The sequence below is a fragment of the Hetaerina americana genome, unplaced genomic scaffold (genome assembly GCF_022747635.1).
Source record: "Hetaerina americana unplaced genomic scaffold, ioHetAmer1.1.p SCAF_5, whole genome shotgun sequence".
Taxonomy (NCBI): Eukaryota; Metazoa; Arthropoda; class Insecta; order Odonata; family Calopterygidae; genus Hetaerina; species Hetaerina americana.
The window spans coordinates 72,047,133-72,053,888 of record NW_027287095.1 but is presented as its reverse complement, the minus strand read 5'-3'; the positions used below and the strand labels follow the sequence as shown (position 1 = coordinate 72,053,888).

General features: G+C 42.3%; 1 non-coding gene across 1 annotated transcript; it reads right to left on the bottom strand.

Annotated features, from left to right (window-relative positions):
* Nucleotides 1-280: 280 nt before the first annotated feature.
* TRNAD-GUC (transfer RNA aspartic acid (anticodon GUC)) lies at nucleotides 281-352 on the bottom strand. The gene has a single exon. It is a non-coding gene; the product is annotated as a tRNA-Asp (tRNA).
* Nucleotides 353-6,756: the final 6,404 nt, after the last annotated feature.

Sequence of the window (6,756 nt, the reverse complement as noted above, 5' to 3'; positions counted from 1 at the left end):
CTCCACCCATTCATGCTAACTCATTATTCTGCAGCAACGCAATTTTGTCTTATGTGCTCCTGGTAGTGTAAACTTTTCACTTTCAGAGAAATATATATTCCAGACTCGTCTTAAATTATGTGCTCTTACAGACTCACTCACTTTGACTGAATTCCTACAAGGGAAAGATTAAACCGGCACAGCTCGCACAAAAAAATTCATTACTCGCATATCTCAATTACTTCAGTCACCAAACGGACAGCAAACACTTGAATACTGATTTTTGAGTGGGAAAAAAATTCTCCCCGGCGGGGAATCGAACCCCGGTCTCCCGCGTGACAGGCGGGGATACTGACCACTATACTACCGAGGACTTGCGATTAACAGGCAAAAAATTGGCAACATAAATGGCGGTAGAAGTCGGTCTCTAAAAGGAACGAGTGCGGGAGGAAGCATCATGTTCAGGGGTAGCAAATTCTGGAGACGATCAAACTTCTCGAATTCCTTCTCGTCTACTCTTTATGGCAAGGATGTAGGCATGCTTTTCATGAGTCTCGCACTTCGAGTATATTAATTACTTGCTCAAAGGGTTTACTTGCCATTGGAGATCCCCCCCCCCCATGTTTATAGCTTTTACGATCATTATCGAATGGGCTTGGATTGGATTATAAGTTCCCTTCGACCATGGTTTTGACTTTCACTTATGGGGCTCTGAGAGATCGCGAAAAAATTCGTTCAAAGCATGTGTGTCAATTTTACTGCTGCCCATGGTAACAACAATTGCTCCATAAGTACGTACTGTGCATGCAATGCGCACTGTCGGGGATGGTGCGACCCCTCCTTCCCATCCATCCCTAATGGCGCAAATGACCTTAGCTATCGGTCGCCAACCCTAAGAAAACTACAAAAGAATTTCATTGAAAAATCTCCCATTCGCAAAACGGTGCAGCCATTACTCCAAACTGGGTTAGGAGCAAACTTTTATATCATGAAGAAATTAAAGCGATGCAAACCTCGCTCAACGGGGCATTTCGTCCGAGCTACGTTGTAAGCATGAGCGCCGTTGTGCTGAAGCTCACGCCTCCTAAAAAGTCATATATTAGAGTTTACGGTCCGCTGAGCTCTATTTTATAGTTTTCGTATACAATCAAAGTGTTGGGTAAGTATAGAGGAGAAGAGGCTCCTTAAAAAAATTCATAGTTGACACATCTACATCGAAATATGCTAATAGCATCGTCGCTCTTACACATGGTTTTTCCAATATGATTTTAAGTATTTCGTAATAGTTCACTTGGTTTAAAGATTTTCAAGAAGCAAGTCGAATGATAAGGAAAAAGCCTAAATAGTTATAAACACAAAAATGAAAAAAAATATGCGCACCAGAGGTACAACTTCACATTAATGCTGTAATTCTCTTATTTAAGGCAGGTTTTAGATATCTCCTTTAGAGGCATATCCATATACAGCGGTGCAACAATCTGTTCTGCCTCTCGTATCAAAGTGTAACCTACAACACTATTCAACACTACAATGAGCCCCTCTTCAATTATGTATACTTCCTCCCTCCCGTCATATCATCCAACACACCTGTCTTATTCCTTCCTCTTCTTCGTTTGCCTAACGTCCTCCCCTCTAACACAATCGTCTGTATCCAATCGCCAATCAAAATAACCTGTTTTCATCTTTATAGCCTTTCCTTTTCTAGCAAGGAAATACAATAAACTCTAATTGCGATTCGAAGATGATTTTTCTCTCGAGCTCTAGGTCATCCCACCTACATTCATCTCCGCAAAGGAATTTATTCTTTCCCGCCACCATTCCCTTAGGCAAATAGTTTTCGCACGCTCGTATGTGTAGTTAATCCCTTAAGTGTCTTGAAGCCTTCACGACTCGCCCCGAGAAAACAGATTAGAGTCAGGAGCGAGAGTGGAATTGCACGCTCTACCTAAGACAAGGACGGTTGCATCGCGCGAGTTGAAACCAACGCGCACCGCGACGCGAGACTTGGGGCAAGTTCGCAGAGCGTGCGGGCGAGGTTACGCAAGGCGATCTGCATCGCATCTGGGCCGTAATGGTTCGGGATGGAGAAGGTGTCGATGGCTGAGAGGCGGATCGGGAGAGGGACATAGGGGGGGAGGGGGACGAGCGAGATGGAAGGGGCCCCAAGGAGGTGCTAATTGGCGCCCGGCGACGATTGGCGGATTGGGTATCGATCGACTTGCGATATCGAGGGGCTTCCGCTCGGTGGCTGTTAACGCCTCGCGAAGATGCGTGCCGGGATCAGGGATATGCAGTGGTCATCATCCTGAGAAATATACCTGTTGAAAATAATGTTTTCGGAAGGTCCTGGCGATAATTTTGCATTAGATATCCCGCGAACTTCCTCAGTTATCCTCTAAATTATTTCATTCTTCAGTTTTTCACACTTCCTTACTGCCATCACGTCGTCCTTAATTCCTTCTTTCTTCCTAACTCTTCCCCACTCATCTCCATTACTGTTCCTTACCTCCGTTCCTGAAACACACCATCTTGTTTATCTGAAATGCCGTAACAGTTGCTTCGTTGCCATAGATATCACTGGGAGACTAACCAAATCAATAAAGGTTTTATCAATCGAGAAACATTGCGGTAAAATCAAGGAAACGAAGAAAACGAGCTTTTGGGATAAAATACGGATTGGAAACTAATGTATTTTAATTTTTTATACTCTGGGTAATTCTACGAAATCATGTGTGAATACTTGTGGGTTTAGGATTTTCCATTTCCTTTGCTTTACCTCATCCTTGCCATCTCGGCCGGGCGGCAGGGTGAGACTCTCGCCGGCCAACACAAATGTCGTGGCTTCGATTCCTGTCTAGGTGGGTTTTCCTCCACCTAGGGCATGGGTGTTTGTTATTATCTTCAATCTAATGTACAAGGGTTCGGTGGGAGGACTATAAAGTCTCAATCTCGCCCCGACAGAGATGTTAAACTGGTCATTTTTATTCTCTCTGGACATCAATGGTGGCCGATTTGCCTTGCGGTTCTAATTAACCACTCTAAGCTTATTTGCAAGGTGAATATCAACGATAAACAAGTGCAATAAAAATACGATTAACAATTGCGAACCCTCTTCTCATCATGATGGAAAACCTCTTCATTTCTTTTCTTTTCAGCTCCGACCGGCGGACCAACATTCGTCTGATTGTAAAAATCATTCGCCTTGACCTAGATTCGAGCCCGGATCCCTCGATGGCCGGCCGAGTGTTTTAGCCAGTTAAGCTATTGAGGTGTACTCTTAAACTCTGACATTTTGTTGACAAATTGTTGCATTGAATTCATATTAGCGGATGACTCCGTCAAAAGTTACTGTTGCGGCATCTGCGAGTGATGCAAATTTCCCAGGAAATTTGGAACTGTGTCCAAGAAAACCCAAATTTCTTCCTCTTTCCTCGGCTCAAGCGAGACCTCAAGGAAACCGATGTAGCTCCATAGAAGACGTCCAAGGGGCCGTGACGGCATCTCTGAGGGGGATCTCGATAAGTGAGTTCTATAAGGCGTACAAGCATTGGGAGTCGTGTTATGTGGGTTGTGTCGAAGCACCAGGCTGCCATTTCGAGGACTACTAAGGATTTGTACCGATTAGTTCAATGAAAAAATTTAAATTAATTCAGTCCTACTACTTGTTAATCTTACCTTATATGGTAATCATGAGATCAGTGGGAAAATGATAAACATCGTTCTTGCTTTGCTTGCTTCAGAGTCCTGCTTGACTTATCTTTCACTTGAGCCACGACCGGACGACTGACAACTGTGATTCACTGAAGTTCTCGAATCATGTGCGCTGACAGCGACTGAACAGTATCCTCCCGCTGACCTTTCCTCACTAAACAATCTTTCCTACTTTTCGTGAGGTTTTCAAACTACTGACGCCGAAGTCTCAAAATGGTCTCCTGTGCAGCGCCACGTGCTTTTCCGACATTTAGGTGAAACACGGGAACGTAGATGGCCGCAAGCCGAGAGCGCACCACTTTAACGAAAAATAGCAGAAAAGATGTTTAGTGGGAAAGTAAACCACGGAATAAAGGATTAACATTAAATTCAACACTTAATGGTGAAATAGCTATTAAGGCTTTTTTTGACTCGCTTTTTTATTTTAACCAACTTCTGCAGAAGCGCACTTTCAGCCTAGTTGAACAGAAACAGAAAGAAAAGACGGATATCCCCACCGCTTGATTTAAAGAAATCCAATCCCAAAGGGAAATGTGCATGCGCGGGATTATTCCAACTTATTCGGAGAGGTGAACAGCGTATGGGAACATCTTCGTTGGATGAACTCAATACCGGCAAAACTAAACCTCGCACGCAAAGCAACAGTGCTTCCTTTTTGGAAAGAAAATTCCAAGTCTCCAAAATAAGTGAAAGGGTTCATGGTATGATTTGTGTTCGCGGATCACTTTGATGGATCCTCTGTGGCCAACCTGAATGCACGAGGTCTCACGTGATCTGAAATTCGAAGTTCACAGAAATATTTTTCTTATAGAATCAATTGCAGGCGCTGCGTCTTTATGGAAGTTACATACAAGTATGCATGATGACTGAAAAATATTTGGTAATTTTCTACGTTTATCCATTGAATTAATTGACAGAGGCCGATTTTCTCACAACTTTGTCAAAATTACCTTTGGTAACGATTTTTGGTACTTCTCGTTGCAATTTTTGCAAACCTAGCAGAGAAAAGTGAAGAGTCAGGCGTGATGTTGTGGAATCGAGACATGATAAAAACTTTGTTGTAACTTTCCACAATTAAAACTTTATTTCGACCATGGTTTCGATACACTGTATCATCATCAGACCTGATGATGATACAGTGTATCGAAACCATGGTCGAAATAAAGTTTTAACTGTGGAAAATTACAACAAAGTTTTTATTAACCTAGCAGAGTTTCTCTGAACTTTTTCCAGGATTTCATTTGACTGTTCCTCCCACAGATTCCAATTACTTGCCCGACATTCCAAATCTGGCCGAACTAAAACGAAGTAAGGTATCTCTTTTACATTTTCATTACATTTTCCTAAGAACCGTTTAATAAAAGCAAGCCTCTTTAAGGCTTACCCCGGATATTGTGATGACATGTGTACAAAACAAGAAGTTTCATGTGAGCGTGAGAGATGTTGGTAACGCCAAAGTGTTTGACATGCAATGAATAACTTTATTCGAATCAATCTATTAATATTTTAAACATGATATTTCATGGTCCTTCGGGGACTCCAAGGGATTTTCAAAATCTCCCGTTGGTTCTATGGAAATTATTTTTTAATACGGATTGGTTGTGGACATGAATATTTCAAATGGGGAAGGAGGGATAGTCTCATAACAAGAGGAAGGCTAAGGGAAAAATACAAAAGCAGTGAAAAGAGGGATGTCAAATAACTACTTGGACGCAGGGGAATTTCAGAGAGTTCCTCGTTTGGATAAAAATATGGAGCGTAAATTTCTTGTAACACTCCGTGAATGAGAGCAAGTATTTTATGGATGACAAAGTTATGAAAAATACGCAAATAAAAAAAATAAAAAAAACTCATCACCTTGCAACTGCTATTAGCACAGCGCCAAAATTGTCCCGGCTAACTTAAAATTGTAAAAATATAAAATTATTATATCGCCAGACATCTGTTTGTTTTGCGGTGTGTTTATTAGAAATGGACTAAATCTATTGCTGGGAACGTTTAAGTATGTGGGCTTCTTCATAGACAACCAAGTGCAATAGAATGCCCTCTAAGAATATTTGCAGATGTCTGCTGTCTGATAATTGTGCTTACGACTCAGACTCATCTGATATGTACATCTCTCAAATAAGAAATAAAACAAAGACAATAATACACAAATAACAACAATGGTATTTCAGAACGAGAAAAATAGACTCTAACTAAAAAACTACCCTGAATCCAAGGTGAAAGGCTGAAGTTTCACCATTAGGCACTGGTAACGCAGACCGAGTGGGTCGGCACGGTATCAGCTGCCACAGCTGCGGGCGAGAGTGAAGTTCACGATATCGGCCGCGTTACTGCGATGTGGAAGGCAACAGGAAACTACCACATTATTCTCCCTAGAGTATACAACCTTAATTTGCATTCAAATATAGTAGAATGGAAAGATATCAGCTGCTGACCGATCCTAGGATTGAAATACTGACGATGATGACACAAATTACGAATTCATGATGTCCTGTGGGAAGATTTACCGATGAAAACTATAAAAAACGGCACTTACTCTACCTAGGGAGCACACCTATTTTAATTCTTAGCCTAATAATGGGCAAACACTCCTAAGGCCGTAATATTAATGCCACTATCGATCGCGTAGAGTATATCAGGGAAACTGATACACCATCCTACGTAGATTTTTATGGGAATTCCTGGCTCATACGTCAGTAATCGCCTCGCGTAGGAAAAAACACACCAGAAATACCAAAGGGAAGGGGCACTAACTCTCTTTAATTGTTTACGGGAAACTACTTCCTCGACAGTGACCAAAAACAGGTCACAATCTCCCAAACTAGCAGTGTCACTTCGCAGGGATGTCCTGTTGAAGAAGGCCTCCGTTAAAGAAGACCACCGATAGGCCCCAAACGTAATAGATGATTTGAGGAGAAATTTTGTCTTTCGCCAGTGACCAACTTAACACGCTCACTTTAACTTCCTTGAAGTGGCTCTCGATTGCTACCGTGCCCGGGGGAAGGCATGAGGCGTCAGCTGCCGGGCAAATGGCGCACAAGCAACCGGGCGGGCGCCCCA